Source organism: Leguminivora glycinivorella, chromosome 8 (genome assembly GCF_023078275.1).
Source record: "Leguminivora glycinivorella isolate SPB_JAAS2020 chromosome 8, LegGlyc_1.1, whole genome shotgun sequence".
NCBI lineage: Eukaryota > Metazoa > Arthropoda > Insecta > Lepidoptera > Tortricidae > Leguminivora > Leguminivora glycinivorella.
In genome coordinates this window covers 22950261-22968181 of record NC_062978.1, presented here as the reverse complement: position 1 = coordinate 22968181, position 17921 = coordinate 22950261, and the positions used below count along the sequence as shown (strand labels likewise).

General features: G+C 39.6%; 1 protein-coding gene across 2 annotated transcripts in view; it reads right to left on the bottom strand.

Annotated features, from left to right (window-relative positions):
- Positions 1 to 17921, bottom strand: part of LOC125229205 — a 182750-nt gene that overhangs the window by 59790 nt on the left and 105039 nt on the right. The gene's annotated exons all lie outside the window — the stretch shown is intronic.

The window sequence follows — 17921 nt, the reverse complement described above, 5'->3', positions numbered from 1 at the left end:
AACAAGCTTTTATATTAGGTCGACCTGTATGTAAATTCCAAGGATCATAGCGTCATAAAATGGTTTTTCTTAGAATTGTCTCGATGAGTATTAGTTGTCTGTCGTAAGAAAAGTGCAGTCATGCAGCGATAAGAGCTTGTACCAAAAATATATTTTTTTGCCAAAAACTTATTATATTTGTATGTTGTCAGATTTGGCAGAAGACGGCGACGGACGGTTAACTCCCTTTGCACGCCAAGTTAGTCCCCGGTGCCGATATGAACAACCGTCGAATATCGGCAGCGACGAGCCAGCAGCAACGCCATCGAGAGTTCAGGGATTAACAGGTAGGTAATATACTATATATGACTATGATACATACATACATACAATCACGCCTGTATCCCATAAAGGGGTAGGCAGAACACATGAAACTACTAAAGCTGCAGTGCCACTCTTGGCAAATAAGGGGTTGAAAGAAAACGAAACTGTGACATTGCAGTGACAGGATGACTATGATGTAGTACTTTTTAGGGTTCCGTAGTCAACTAGGAACCTTTATAGGTTGACTCGTGTTTTAAAAAACTCGCAAGTTCAATTCTCGAACCACTCGCTTCGCTCGTGGTTCAACTATAGAATCCTTTCACTTGCTCGTTTTCCAATTCCACACTCGGCATTAAAATACAACTTTGCCCCCTTGTATAACAAATAACTACTAATACAGTATGATTATTGTTGTTGTGTCAGTTATTGGAAAAATCTTTTTATGAATTAAAAAATAATGGCGTTAGAGCACTTCTGAGAAATAACCCTATGTGGATTTAAGGCTTTGTCCAATGGTATACTGTATACATAGAAACATCTATTACTCAAGAACAAATATCTGTGATAAACGCACAAATATATGCCCTTACCGGGGTTCGACCCCAGAATCTCCTGCTATGTAAGCAGTTGCACTACGAACTAGGCGTAGGCTAGGAGGCCGTCAAATGCTAACAGATAGACTGAGTTCCTTTCGCATTTATAATATTAGAATTGATGACTGAAATGGCGTGCCCATCTCGCGTTGTAGTCCGTTGCTTCTGGAAAGTTATGTATGAAAATGTTGGCATAATTAATGGAAGATTTTTTTTTGATTGGGATATGTACATTACAGGCCGAAGTTATTTTTCATCAACCCTCCCCATCCGCGTCACCCCTCTTCACCCCCTTAAATAGCCGAAAATGCGGTTTTTCACGATTTCTGACAAAACCGTTGTAGATACAGAAAAAGCGTGTAGGAAGAAAGTAATCCTTGATAAATTTACTACAAATCGTTTATTGACACTTTGGTTCTAGCACTTATAGGTTTCGCGTGATCCATCACGAAAGTTGGTCCTTTGCTGCAATTTTCTTCAGTGAATGTTAAGTTTTCTTCCAAATTGCTTACGAAATCTGTTTAATATTACTAAAATATTATAAACTGAAAATGAATTTCAGGGGGAAAAATCACTACCATGGGTGGGACTTGAACTCACGGCTACTGGATTGATACTCCAGGGCTCTACCAACAGCTACCAAAAGCTCATCCCCAGTCATAGATATACTATATAGATCAATGGTACTCTAGCGACTACTACCGTGAAAATATTACGTCTTAAATAGTTACTGGAATTCCAAGAAATATTGGAAATTCCACCCATGGTAGTGATTTTTTCCCCTTAATATTATTTTAGTCATGAGTTACAATATTTTAGTTATATCAAACAAATTTCGACGATTTCGTATGCATTTTGGGCGAAAACTTAACATTTACTAAAGAAAATTGCAGCAAAGGACCAACTTTCGTGACGGATCACGCGTAAACTATAAATGCTAGAACCAAAGTGTTAATGAATGATTTGTAGTAAATTTATTAAGGATTACTTCGTTCCTACGCGCTTTTTCTGTATCTTCAACAGTTTTGTCAGAAATCGAGAAAAACCGCATTTTCGGCACTTTAAGGAAGGGTAGAGGGTGACGCAGAGGAGGGAGGAGTGGGGAGGGTTGATGAAAAATAATTTCGGTCTATAACGTACATATTTCAATTAAAAAAAAACCTTCCATTAATTATGCCGTAATTTTAGCTAATTTCCCCTACTATTGTCTCGGCGAGTGTGTACAGTCGGCATAACATGTATCTATATCGCAGCGGCCAATGTACACGCTCTCAAGTCTTGTTCCGATATATTTGACCACTTTGCACTTACACTGTTTTTATTTTATATTTATTTTTAGGATACCAAACAAAAGTGCTGTAATGTTGACATGTATCAAAACTCAAAATGATCAAATAATAAGTCTGTTAAAACATGCAGGCACATCGAAAGGTAGCCTAAAACCGGAATTCAAATTCCCAATTCAAAATGCCGATGAATTAACTACAACTGAATTATTAATAGAGAAAAAAGAAAATTATGACAATTTGGTAAGTTACAATACCTACAATAACTCTTTATTGAACACCATATAATAAGATTTACAGAAAAAAGATAAATGGAGAATATTTGCACCAATAGGCGGCCTTGTAGCTTCAAAGCTATCTCATTCAGACAGCTTATTACATTCATAGGAAGAAGGAAGGAACATCTTGAAAAAGAGGGTGCAATTTATTTATTTATTTAGTAGTAATACAACATTTGTAAAGCTGAGTTTAGACCAGCAAGTTATTGCTGCAAGTTTTGAGATGCAACTATAGGTAAGAGTGGGTGGCAAAACTGGCAAATATCTGCATCTCTTATAACTTGCACGTCTAAACTCGGCTAAAAAATGTATTTCACATATTGCTATAATCTTCACTCAATTAGTGGTTTGTCAGGATCGTAGTAAATGGAAATCCGTGATATCTGCCTACCCCTCTGGGAAACAGGCGTGATTATATGTATGTATGTACTAAATTAGTCTGACCAACAATAATTTTTATTTGCTATTTTTCAATTATACATTATTTTGTTTGTTACAGGATTCATACATGAGAACTATTGGAGGCAGGGATATTGCGAGCAGTGTCTCGGCTAATGAAATTTTGTTTCACTGACCAGCTGGCTCAACAGTACAACTTTTATGGAAAGAGATCGAACAAAAAGCCTTTCTGCCAACTGCGCCTGCGAGATTGTATCGTGGGTAAGTTGGCTGTTTCATAACTTGTGGTAAATTTTTTTAGGATTTTGGGGTTGGTCCACGTCCCATAGAAAAAGTTGTTCAATATGACCTACCTAATTACCTCGTACAATATGGTTAGTTGTAAAAAAAGCAATCTGTATGCTGGAGAATCTGGAGATGAAGTAAAAACTTATTAGTTTGCATAAATAGTTATATTTTTTTTTATTGCGAGCCTATAGTGTCCCACTGCTGGGCAAAGGACCCGTCCCACTTTTTCCATTGTTCCCTATCTTGAGCAGTCTCTGGCCGTACTTTTAGAAAGGAGTCAAACTCGCCTCGCCACTGTCGGCGGGGTCTGCCGGATCCTTGATTTGAATTATTAGGTTGCCATTCAGTAGTAATGTTATAACATTAACAAATGTATTATATCTTTATCTTTATAGAAGGAGTTGTCACCACTACATCTGGGTCTACAGCTAAAGACGTAGAAGATTCCATTAAAATTTGGCTAAAACATGCCCCCGAAAGATTGAAGAAGATTAATAAACAACAATAAACATGGCAGAGAAAATAAAATATTCGAGAAAAGCCATAGTTGGCCAACGTCAATTATTGAGAAGAGCCAAAGAAGCACAGTTAAATGTAATTTCAAATTTAAAAAAGAGTACTACAACTGTAAGTGCATCCTCTTCCTTAGTTAATTTGCCATGTACTTCATATAATAATTCTCAATCTGAAATTGTATTCCAAGGTTCTTAGTCCGAGTTCTTAACGGCTAATAAGTATGAGAGTACAGTCCCTGCTGGCAGAAAGCATGAAACTTGGCATGTATATAGCTTATAGGTTTATAAGAAAATATGGAAGTAGAAACACGCCGAGGTGTCAATGTTTCCCCTCTTTCCCCCAACTTTTGTATCCCTGATTTCAGTTTTTTAATATTTCCATGAAAACCGTGAAAGCTATCATCACGATGTCTAGGAGAAGTATATTCTTCATAAAATTCTCCACAATATTGTCTTTGGAAGTATAAAGCTAGAACTTATAATTTTCAAACTATGCTCATTTTCCCCTAACGATATTTCTCTTTGGTGCCCTGAACGATAAGCAAGACTAGCGACTTTGCTCTTTTACCTGTGGCGATGTTGCTTCACAAAATTGTTGATTGGGTCAAACTGATCCGATTTTGCTCAATAGTCATGAAATCGCACGTCACTACCCCCCACAAAGACAAGGGGAAAGGGCCGTAATCCTCGGTGAAAACTATGCATTACATCTTTTTGCTCTTAGTGACTAGGGCAAATCGTATATCATTTTCGTGTAATATAAGGACGAGTTAATCATTTCTGAAAAAAATCGTTGCACCTTATCATACAAAAATAACGATGTCCAATGGTCCAGACATCCTGACGTCAGAATGTCTAAATAGTAGGTACTAAATTTTAGTATGTACTAAACATCAAATATCTGTAGTGGTCCAGGGGTCCTGACGCTCACTAAAAATTGATTTTCGCTCATGTCGTCTCGGATATGGATGAATATAGTATCGAGGTATTCAGTATAATGCCCTGAACACAAATATATGAGATGACAAGCGCGAAAGTGGTTGGGGTAGTTGCTGTGACTAAAGTCGACAGTACAAACTTTTTTCTTTTAAACATAACATGTGGGGCCCCCAATGAAAGGTCTTTGAGTAGATCACAAATATATGACATACTGTAACATTTTCAATACTTGGTCTAACAAATTATTAGAATACGTTTAAAAATTGTACAATCCACAGTTACTGCCGAATTTATGACGTCACAGCAACTACTCCCACCACTTTCGCGCTTGTCATCTTATATATTTGTGTTCAGGGCATTACACTGAATACATCGATATCATATTCACCATATCCGAAACAACATGAGCGAAAATCGATTCTTAGAAGATTTCTTTCGCTGGCCGGTCTACTAAAAATATAAAGGGGTGAATCAACTTTTCTTTGCCAGCAAAATTACGCATACTTCGACTACATGTGGTCAGAAAATTTAATTTGTATTTAGTGTAATTAGTTTATACTGCTATATATTATATAGCAGTGACCCAGTGGACATTGCTGTCCCTCACTTTTGTATGAAAAAAGTGTCTCTTCCACTGAGTCACATATAGATTTAATTGTAAATGTTTTTTTTTATTATTCCCTTAATGTAAAATAAAAATAAGGATCTTTATTCACGAATCGATGGAATCAGGCGTTACTTTGCGGAAATCCATGTTAATCGTAAACTAGAACTTTCCTTTGCTAATCCGCGAATAGATAACGTGCAAGTCAATCAGTGCTAACCTGTTATAATTACTTGCGTATTTTTTACATGCAATTAATTTTCCCACCCTCCCACCGCAAAAATAAAAATAAATACGCAAATAAATATAACAACCCACCACCAAAAATACAAAACTCGACACGTGTTTCGCCTCTCTACGAGGCATCCTCAGGAGCTGATGTTGACGGTCCGAAGTCCCGCAACTGACTGATCGTCCCCAGAATGGTCGGCCATATTTATACTTTGTCCACCCCCCTACCAAGCAAGTTAGATGGAAAAATTCGTAATAACGGCGATGACGCAACATTCAACTGCTCATTAAGGATTAACCCCCTATTGTTGTACCTAATTATCTCCAACTGTTCCAGAACCCCCAAACGCAGCCCTTTCTCACATACATGTAAAACATCAAAAGAATGATTCTCTGATACAGTATGGTCACTCTCTATCAAATGCTTTGCAAAATTGGATCTCTCTGGATGGTTGTGCCTGTATGATGCCATATGCTCCTTATACCTAGTAGTGAAATTGCGGCCCGTTTGGCCCACGTACACTTTGTTACAAACATCGCAGCTCAACTTATAAACCCCAGATTTTTTCCCTTTCTCGATCCTATCTTTGCCGTTACAAAGCATGGAGTGCAAAGTGTTATTCGTCCTAAAGGCCACAGGAATTCAGAGGAGGAGGAGGAGAAGTCAGAGGACATTTATAAGATTTTGAAGTCAAACGGCATTCCTGTGGCCTTTAGGACGAATAACACTTTGCACTCCAAGCTTTGTAACGGCAAAGATAGGATCGAGAAAGGGAAAAAATCTGGGGTTTATAAGTTGAGCTGCGATGTTTGTAACAAAGTGTACGTGGGCCAAACGGGCCGCAATTTCACTACTAGGTATAAGGAGCATATGGCATCATACAGGCACAACCATCCAGAGAGATCCAATTATGCAAAGCATTTGATAGAGAGTGACCATACTGTATCAGAGAATCATTCTTTTGATGTTTTACATGTATGTGAGAAAGGGCTGCGTTTGGGGGTTCTGGAACAGTTGGAGATAATTAGGTACAACAATAGGGGGTTAATCCTTAATGAGCAGTTGAATGTTGCGTCATCGCCGTTATTACGAATTTTTCCATCTAACTTGCTTGGTAGGGGGGTGGACAAAGTATAAATATGGCCGACCATTCTGGGGACGATCAGTCAGTTGCGGGACTTCGGACCGTCAACATCAGCTCCTGAGGATGCCTCGTAGAGAGGCGAAACACGTGTCGAGTTTTGTATTTTTGGTGGTGGGTTGTTATATTTATTTGCGTATTTATTTTTATTTTTGCGGTGGGAGGGTGGGAAAATTAATTGCATGTAAAAAATACGCAAGTAATTATAACAGGTTAGCACTGATTGACTTGCACGTTATCTATTCGCGGATTAGCAAAGGAAAGTTCTAGTTTACGATTACTTTGTATGAGTAAATTCGGTTTTTACAGTGTAATAAAAACAAATTTAAAAAGTCATTGGTTTTATTTAGTATCCAAAACAAATCACATTTTTGCTCTTAACATAACTTACTTAACCTTTTGACCGCCAAAGACGGTTATGACTTACGTCGGAAAATCGTGCTGTGGACGCCAACGACGGCTAAGGACGTCAGCTTTGTTAATGTAATAGACACCTACGGGGATTCCGCAAAGTTCAATTGCGCTCAACAAAAAATGCGATAGCGTGACATCAGGGCAACGGCATATTTCTTCGTCGTCTGGTGTTCAAAAGGTTAAAAAGCGGCCGCCCTAATATTTTCGGCCCAGTAACGTCCCTATGAATTCAGTATATGACGTCACTCCGACGTCAGTGGCTGCCCTAATATGTACGTCCGTGTAACGTCCTCATGAACTTAGTATATGACGTCTCTCCAACGTCAGTGGCTGCCCTAATATGTACGGCCTAGTAACGTCCCTATGAAGTCAGTATATGACGTCACTCCAACGTCTTGGCTGCCTTAATATGTACGTCCGTGTAACGTCCTCATGAACTTAGTATATGACGTCTCTCCAACGTCAGTGGCTGCCCTAATATGTACGGCCTAGTAACGTCCCTATGAAGTCAGTATATGACGTCACTCCAACGTCTTGGCTGCCTTAATATGTACGTCCGTGTAACGTCCTCATGAACTTAGTATATGACGTCTCTCCAACGTCAGTAACGTCCCTATGAAGTCAGTATATGACGTCACTCCAACGTCATGGCTGCCTTAATATGTACGTCCGTGTAACGTCCTCATGAACTTAGTATATGACGTCACTCCAACGTCAGTGGCTGCCCTAATGTACGTCCCAGTGACGTCCCCATGAAGTCGGTATATGACGTCTCTCTTAGGTCTGTAAACTGACGTCTTGAGGCTGTGACAAATTGACGTCATCTGCTGGGACCCCCCGACGTCAAGAAATGACGTCTCTTACGTCGAGCAGTACCGTAAACGGACGTCATAAAGACGTATAAATGCTACCTGGGTATGATACCAATGCCTAAAGAGCCCCATAAATACAATTTAATTTAAAGAGATATGAGGTATCAGCTTAAAGAGCTTATGATACAAATGCTTAAAGAGCCCCATATATTTAAATTAGCTTAAAGAGCTATTATACCAATGCTTAAAGAGCGCCCATAAATATAATTTAGTTTAAAGAGATGTGAGGTATCAGCTTAAAGAGCTTATGATACAAATGCTTAAAGAGCCCCATATATTTAAATTAGCTTAAAGAGCCCCATATATAAATTAGCTTAAAGAGCCCCATGTGTAATTTAGCTCAAAGAGCCCATATATTAATTAGCTTAAAGAGCCCCATATATAATTTAGCTTATAGAGCCTATGTGAGGTATCAGCTTAAAGAGCTTATGATACTAATGCTTTGGGAGCCTATGTGACGTATCAGCTTAAAGAGCTTAGGATACAAATTCTTAAAGAGCCCGTGATCTTAATAACTTTAAAGAGATTGTTGTACAAAACTGATTATATAGCAGCTTAAAGAGCACAAGTTCTTTTGCTGGTTGTTTTTGTTTTAATTATGTTTCTTGATGAAATAATAATAGTTGTCTACATGAAGCTTACTCTAAAAGCAGAGTATTATCTACATGATGTTTTCCTTAAGACAGCCGCCATTAGTCTAATGTCGTGATGTTATCCTTTAGACTTTGATATTTGATTTAATAGGAAGTTGTTTTAAATGTCTATGATCCTTTCTTAAAAGTTGTTGGCTGTGAGTGCGATATTCGCCTACATGATGTTTTCCTTTTAGGCCAAACACTTGGCAGTGGATAATATCGCACCAGTTGAAAAAAAAAAAAATACCACACTGTAGTCTTTAAAGGGCCAACAGTAATAAAATCGTAACTCTGATGTGGCCTCAACATTAGGAGATTACTTTCGAAGTGAGAGATGTCAATTGGTATCGTTTTCTTTTGTCTTAGAAGCTATCGGATATGCTGAGCTCCAATCGGCTGTGACACAAGTCTGATGGAACGACTTGGAAGGCGCAGAAGGTGCAGGAGTTCTGTGGTGCTGCTGCTGGTCTTCGTGGGCGAAGAATTCTCATCAGGGAGGCCGAGCTAATAACCGATTGTGGTGCTTGCTGCGTCAAGCCCTACGGTCGGTGTCGCGTCACTAGTTGGCGCGGGTGGAGCTGTCAGAGGATCGTCCGCCATTACCGCGTCGTGCTGTGAATTGTACCAAGCTACGCTCTGTTTTCTAAGTGTTATGTATTAAAACCTGTATTTCATGATGTCTGGTGTTTTCCCCTTTAACAGTACCCTGGACATAATTCAATAACTCGTCCTTTTTGATATTTTATTGGGTATTATTATTAAGCATCAAATAGTAATTATGTACATAGATAAAAAAAAAGACGATCGTATTCATATCTTATAAAAATCATGAGATAAAGTACATTATCCCACTTTTCGCTAACAGCAAAATAGTTAACCGAAAACTTTGTTAGATTAACTTTGTGGTGCACTCAGATGCGATCAGTTATTAGCGATATTACACAGAAAATAAATCTGATTGTGTACTTTTTTTTACCGTTTTCATTTAATGTGAATATCTAGGTAGGTAAAAATGGTGACCATGATATACATATCAATTTGCATTGTATTAAGTATATATAGACATTTAACACCGATCTTAAACATATATTTTTAACGCTTAAATAAACATGAATTTCTCAGTAGGTATAAATTGTAACTGAGATTTTTTTGCTTAAGACCAGGTTTTTGTGTACTATAATCATGATTTTATCAAAATTAATACTGTGAAGGTCGCGCTTAAGAAACTGTAAATGTCAGTAATTTAAAAGGGTGCAAAGTTGTCGTAGAGCGGCTGTCGCGGGGCGGGGGAGCGCGCGGGGCGCGGGCCTGGGAGAGCGCGCCGCGCACCGGCCGCGTCACCGCGGCGGATCGGTTAATAGGTTAGGGACGTAAGGTACCGGCTACACCAGAGCGTCGCGTGTCTCGGGGCGCGCAACGGACGTCCGCGCCACGCCACCTGAGTGTAATTCAAAAATCGTCTCCTCAGTACATTTTGTATAGGAAGGACGTAAGACGCGCCCCAGGCGGCGTGGCGCGCGCCGCGCCGCCTGGGGGCGCGTCTTACGTCTAAAATAAACACAACGCGGACGGGGCGCGGACGCAATCTAAATTACACACAAGAGGTGAAAACACGGCTCGATGCGTCATTATACAGGCTGATTTCGTTGCGGAAACGTCTTCCTCGTCCGATAATGAAGATGCGTTTGCCTTGCTGCAAATTCTCAATATGCAGAGGCACAGGAGATATTGGGTTCACCCTATGCGAAAATTATCCGAACATTACAGATATTTCGAAACCATGGAAAAGTTGCATGAATATCCGGATCTTTTTCGTACAGTTTATAAAATGTCAAATAAAAATGCAAATAATAAACCTTTGAATTCAGATTTCTCCCTCTGCCTGTTTGCCCCACCCAACCATACCCAGGCTGGCCCTGACTCCAAAAATAATTGATTTGTTTATAATTTGTATGTTTAGATTATTGCAATACGATAAGAAATCTGAATTCAAAGGTTTATTATTTTTTGCGTTTTAGTTTCTCCGTGTTTTGTAACGCGCTTATTTTTGAAGGCGGTTTTATATTAAAGAAAAATTTATTTATTTATTGATTTTAGTGGTTCCTATTGATATTATATACGTACAGTAGTGAAAGAATTATCCTTTAACTCCTAACCATTGAGGAGTTGACCTTCCATCATCAGCTCAGCGACATTAAAATTTTTACCATCAATCGTAAATATTGGTGTACCTATTAAAAATACACTAAAAACATTACATGTGCCTATAACATTGGATAAAGAATACGCTTATCCGAAAGAAAACAAAGGTCAAGGATGCCCTAATTTTCTCACTGAGACGAAAATGGGCGTGGGCGGGCCATGTAGCCAGATACACAGATGACAGATGGACCATTAGAGCAATAAAATGGCCTGGACCACTGGGCAAACGTGCTCAAGCCCGTCCGCGCGCCAGGTGGGCAGACGAGATAGTGGCGACAGCAGGACAAGGATGGCTTGTTACAGCCACAGACAGAGACGCATGGAACACTTTGGGGGAGGCTTTTACCCAGAAGGGGTCCACACATAGTTGATTTTTAGTTAATAGTTTGTTTAATAATAAATTTAAGTAAAAAAAAAAAAAAAAAACACATTTTAAAGTTCCTTAATCATGTTTGTTACCAACTGTATATAATTGTGTGTGGAAATAAATAAAGCTTTTTTATTTATTTATTTATTTATTATAACATTGGAAGAGTTCCCTCGATTTCTCCAAGATCCCATCATCAGACCCCGACTTGGTGCCAATAGGACCATCTCGGGGTTATACCCGTTCGATTAAAAAAAATAATTTGAAAATCGGTCCACGATTCTCGGAGATATCGAGTAACATACATACAAAAAAAACCGGCCAAGAGCGTGTCGGTCCACGCTCAGTGTAGGGTTCCGTAGTTTTCCGTATTTTTCTCAAAACAATTTTCCTAGAAAGTCTTTATAAAGTTCTACTTTTTTGATCTTTTTTCATATTTTTTTAAACATAAGGTTCAAAATATAGAGGGGGGGGGGGACGCACTTTTTTTTCCTTTAGGAGCGATTATTTCCGAAAATATTAACACTTTCGAAACCGGGCTCTACGCGGCGCTACGACATTTTCGCTACATACGGGGAAACCCATGTAATCGGCTACGCTTCTACGAGCGGTGTGCCCGACAGTCGGGTTCTTGGTAGCGAAAGTGTTAATATGATCAAAAACCGGCCAAGAGCGTGTCGGGCCACGCTCAGTGTAGGGTTCCGTAGTTTTCAGTATTTTTCTCAAAAACTACTGAACCTATCAAGTTCAAAACAATTTTCCTAGAAAGTCTTTATAAAGTTCTACTTTTGTGATTTTTTTCATATTTTTTAAACATATGGTTCAAAAGTTAGAGGGGGGGGGGACGAACTTTTTTTTTCTTTAGGAGCGATTATTTCCGAAAATATTAATATTATCAAAAAACGATCTTAGTAAACACTTATTCATTTTTAAATACCTATCCAACAATATATCACATGTTGGGGTTAGAATGAAAAAAAATATCAGCCTCCACTTTACATGTAGGGGGGGTACCCTAATAAAACATTTTTTTCCATTTTTTATTTTTGCACTTTGTTGGCGTGATTGATATACATATTGGTACCAAATTTCAGCTTTCTAGTGCTAACGGTTACTGAGATTATCCGCGGACGGACGGACGGACGGACGGACGGACGGACGGACGGACGGACGGACGGACGGACGGACGGACGGACGGACAGACAGACATGGCGAAACTATAAGGGTTCCTAGTTGACTACGGAACCCTAAAAACGATCTTAGTAAAAGTAAACCCTTATTCATTTTTAAATACCTATCCAACAATATATCATACGTTGGGGTTGGAATGAAAAAAAAATCAGCCCCCACTTTACATGTAGGGGGGGGGTACCCTAATAAAACATTTTTTTCCATTTTTTATTTTTGCACTTTGTTGGCGTGATTGATACATTGGTACCAAATTTCAGCTTTCTAGTGCTTACGGTTACTGAGATTATCCGCGGACGGACGGACAGACAGACACAGGGGGAAACTATAAGGATTCCTAGTTGACTACGGAACCCTAAAAAACATTCAGTCGAATTGAGAACCTCCTACTTTTTTTGAAGTCGGTTAAAAAAACAACCTTTATTGCCGGCCGGCAAACGGCTAACCGATTGAAACAGAAACATAAATGAAAAGAGAGGGCGAACGGCGACACCTGCGTGTCGGCGATTTCAAAGGTAAGCGCACGTGCACCCGATCTCGCTACCTACGCCCAGGTGCGGGCGCGGCTTTCGATCTTCGCGCCGTGCAATAGAATTTAATGTCGGCTGCTCGTGTGCGGTCTGTTTGTTTTATAGAGTGGCGGCATTTTCAACATCAAAGGGTGAGCCTATTTTGTGCAAAATTCTGTTATATCAATAACTTCTCACGTCACTAGATTATCGACTTTGAATGTCGAGTATATTTATAGTATCATCACTTTATTTCAGTGTACGAATTTCGTATGTGTTAAAAATCATTGTTCTAGCTTCATAAACCAGGGAGGAAATAATGGAGAGCGTTTATATGTCTTGTTTTGCCTTAATTCAATATCATCACATATTTTTGTTGCTGATAAAATAATACATCCTATATATCAAGGCCTTGTAGCTCGGCGAAAGAATCGTGATCGCGGAGTGCGCCGGCACTGATTATAATTATTTTGTCCAGTTATTATAATAACCTATACAAAAAGTACCGATAGAATAGGTATTCTAATCTATATCTGCATAGAACTATTTAAAACAAACCACAAAAGTTCATAGTTGATCGTTATTGGTACAGTCAGCAACTCAGCTGTGAATACAGATAAAGTGCCAAATATATGTATACACACACCTTAATGTACCAAGTACCAACACTTGTACAGGAAATAAAATACTCTATACATATTTTTGGCACTTTGTCTTGCCAGCTGTGTTGTTGACTGTACACGATCTAAAAAGGAGCCGAACGGTTATTATAATTACGCGGTGACTTGCGTAGTCGGCGGCCGCGCGATACATAGTGCTGTCTCTGTTCAGGCCCCGTAGCCGAATGCCATTTCTCCGACGCGAAACGAAAACGAAACGCAGTCTGGCTCTGTTGCGCCAATACGCAAGAGCGATAGAGATAGATATCTACTATAGCGTTTCGTTTCGTGAGCGTTTGTGCCATTCGGCTACGCACCCTGTTCTCACTACCACGAATTTGAAGAACAATATTGCTGTCTCTCTCAATCTTTAGGCGTCATTCATATATTACGTCATACTAAATGTGACAATCCATGTTAAAGGATTAAAAAAGCGTGACATTGGGGGGCCCAAATAGTAGTCCATAAACCACGTCTTTGACCAACGTGAGTGATATCTCTGTCACTCTTTACGTCTTTTCTAACAGAAATTTAAATAACAATAGTGCTATCTCTGTCACTCTTTACTAACTGAAATTTAAATAACAAAAATGCTATCTCTGTCACTCTTTACTACCAGGAACTTAAATTATTATAGTGATATCTCTATTCTCTGTCACTCTTTACTATCAGGAACTTAAATTGTTATAGTGCTATCTCTGTCACTCTTTACTGTGTGCGGGAAGTGCACATACCACGAGTTTGACTAACATGAGTGCTATCTCTATCACTCTTTACTACCAGGAACTTTAATTATGATAGTGCTATCTCTGTCACTCTTTACTACCAGGAACATAAATTTTATTATTATAGTGCTATCTCTGTCACTCTTTACTACCAGGAACTTAAATGATTATAGTGCTATCTCTGTCACTCTTTACTGTGTGCGGGAAGTGCACATACCACGAGTTTGACTAACATGAGTGCTTATTTAAAAATATTTTAAGCGGGTTACTCACGTATTAAGTCGATATAGCGTTCGACATGTTTCGGCTCAATTTCGAGAGCCTTTCTCAAGAGTAGCGACACCCCGCCTTTACATGTCGAGAGCGCGACGCATACTGCGGGCGCTTGCTCGGTGCGCGCGGCTGCTGAGGACAGGCGCAGGGGGGGTCGGCGGCGCGGGCGACGTCACCGTGGCGAGATCGGAGCTACCCACTATGTTACTTTTGTCAAAAGCAGGATTGCACACAACACTTATTACGTCACTTGTTAAGGGTGCGTCGCTTAACAAGTGACGTAATAAGTGTTGTGTGCAATCCTGCTTTTGACAAAAGTAACATAGTGGGTAGCTCCGATCTCGCCACGGTGACGTCGCCCGCGCCGCCGACCCCCTGCGCCTGTCCTCAGCAGCCGCGCGCACCGAGCAAGCGCCCGCAGTATGCGTCGCGCTCTCGACATGTAAAGTTTTTTCTTACACGACAATGCTCGCCCACACGGGTGTGTCGCTACTCTTGAGAAAGGCTCTCGAAATTGAGCCGAAACATGTCGAACGCTATATCGACTTAATACGTGAGTAACCCGCTTAAAATATTTTTAAATATGTATGAGTCTCACGGGAGTTTTATAGTTAAAACATGAGTGCTATCTCTGTCACTCTTTACTACCAGGAACTTAAATGATTATAGTGCTATCTCTGTCACTCTTTACTTCTAGGAACTTAAATATTTTTTTCGGTTTCGGTTTTGGTCTTGGTTTCGGTGTCGGTTTTGGTGTAGGTTTCGGTGTCGGTTTCGGTTTCGATTTCGGTTTTCGTTTCCATTCCCGTTTCGGTTTCCGTTTTCGTTTTCAGTTTTGTTTTTGTTTAAACTAACAGAACTAAAACTAAAACCAAAACCAAAACCAAACCAGAAACGGGAAACCGAACACGGGAAATTAACCGGATATCGGATACCGTATATCGGATACTGGTTACCGGTTACTGTCTACCGTTTACCGGATACCGGTTACCGTCTACCGGTTACCGGTCACCGTTTACCGGATACCGGTTAACGGTCATTGGTTACTGGTTACCGGTTACCGGTCACCGAATAGCGGAGACCTGTCACCGGTTACCGGTTACCGGTTACCGGATGCCGGTTACCGGATACCGGTTACCGGATACCGGTTACCGGATACCGGTTACCGGATACAGGTTACCGGATACCGGTTACCGGATACCGGTTACCGGATACCGGTTACCGGATACCGGTTACCGGATACCGGTTACCGGATACCGGTTACCGGATACCGGTTACCGGATACCGGTTACCGGATACCGGTTACCGGGTACCGGATACCGGTTACCGGATACCGGATACAGGATACAGGATACCGGATACCGGTTACCGGTTACCGGGTACCAGATACCAGAAACCAGGTTTTGATTTCTGGTTTCTCATGTTACAACGTGTATAGATTAGTCGATACCAAGTCGGACACTTCCGATTAGGCGATTTCGGCTCGCATTGTTACGCAGCATTCGAGTGTTGAGTTTCTCACACATGAGGCCCCCTAATAAAATTTGTACCACTCATATTATTGATTTGACTCTCGCAACACAAACACCTCATGCCCACACAAATACACACAAAATAAAATCATTCACAAACTTCTAATCATTCAAAAACTCAACAGTCACACGCGCTCCTCGCGGTCCTCTAAGAACTCCCTCGCGAGAGTCGACACTTCAAAATGAAGCGACATCGCATCGGCTCATCGTCCACAAATCCGAAAAGATCCACCGATAAATTTGTACCGGAAAGACCTCACCGCGACAATGTCACATTACCCAAATTACTTCAAAAATCCTCTGAAAGTGAAACAGTTCATTAGGTTTACCGTAAGAGTGAGTGAGACAGACACGCACTGTGCTTCAAATTTGCCTCGCCAAAATACGTTACACACGACTCGAAAGAATACAGTCTTAAGCGCCGCAAGCTTTCATACATATTACGTTGTTGTGATCCAAGCATCTCGTCAAGCTCGATAGGTACTATTATTGAGCTAACGACTTGACCAGTTCAACGTGACCTATCGGACTAATTGATTTGTATGACTTTTGTCACTTGTAATAAGGGAGCTCTCTTATACTGGACGGTGAAATATTTGTTATCGAAGCGTTTTGAAAACGCGGCGCCCTTGATATCGCCGAGCAAAACACGTGTTGACGACTCGCCGCCCGTTCCCGCTACTACTATACTAGCTATACCTACTCTGTGCACGACCTTATTCTGCAGGTAATAACGTTCATATTAAAGCGCAAGTAAGAAAAATATCAATTAAGTAATGAATCTTACATATTTGTTGTTTAATTGATTTCGTATAGTACTAAGAATATATTAACGGCAAAATTTACCATTTTTCAATTTAGTTAGGTATTTTTCCTTTCCTAAAATTATCAATATTTAAGATTTTGAACAAGCGCCAAAAGTATTGGTATAAGTTTTAATAATTTATCAACACACGTAATATTATATTCATAATAAATTGCAGGATTACGGTTAACAATATTTTCTAGTGAAATACGCCTGAAAATGTGTAACTTACTAAACCTTCTTTATAAATGATAGTTCTGTATGAATTATTTATAAAAATTAGATGTTTTTATATGAAATGCAGGTGTCACAACATAATACAAGCACTTTTTCCGGATTACATTTAATACTTTTTTCTACTCCCGTACTGTTATTCGTGAGTTACAAGGTCGTGCATAGAACTTTAAAACCCTACATAAAAGATGTCAGGACAAGTCTATCTAGTCTATACCCTGAAAACATTTAGTAGCAGTCGCACGATATAGCTGTTTTACAGTTTAGTAAATACATTGCTACCAACTTAACAAACCAATTCGCAGAGTCGAGACTCCTTCGTTTTCTGCTGCGTTCATTGGCGACGCGTCGAATCGCATTCAAATGTATAGAACTCGATTCAACTCGGCTCGATTCGTCTTAGTGGCCAGGCTTCAAAGAACCATACCATAGACAGTTTTATTTTCATGTTTGCACTCAAACTGCATATTCAAAATGGTAGACGGTCCACCTAGATAACTAAGATGACTGAAAGTAGGTATTTGTTGAATTTATAATTTTCTTTCAAAATAAGTGCTTGGTCGTAGAAAAAGTATTGTATGCAACGGTGTTTAACTGAGTCAAAAAATGCTCGTGGCGTCTTTATTAACAATTTTCGGCTTCGCCTCAAATTGTTACCCACGCCACTCACCTTTTTTGACCTCTTTTAACCACCAGTTGCATAAAATACTATAGTTATAAAATCAAAAATTATTCAAAGTTCGTTTTTATTTTTTTTTAAATTGAATCAGAACCCTAATTTGATTAATAATTTGTATTTTAACTATCACTAATGATACTTTATACGACAGAAAAAGAAAATTACGGTTATCGAATTATGTCCAGGTCAAGCTATTTTTCCTGGTCTAGCGGGTAACACTCAGTCATTGATACTTTGCGTGAAATGCCA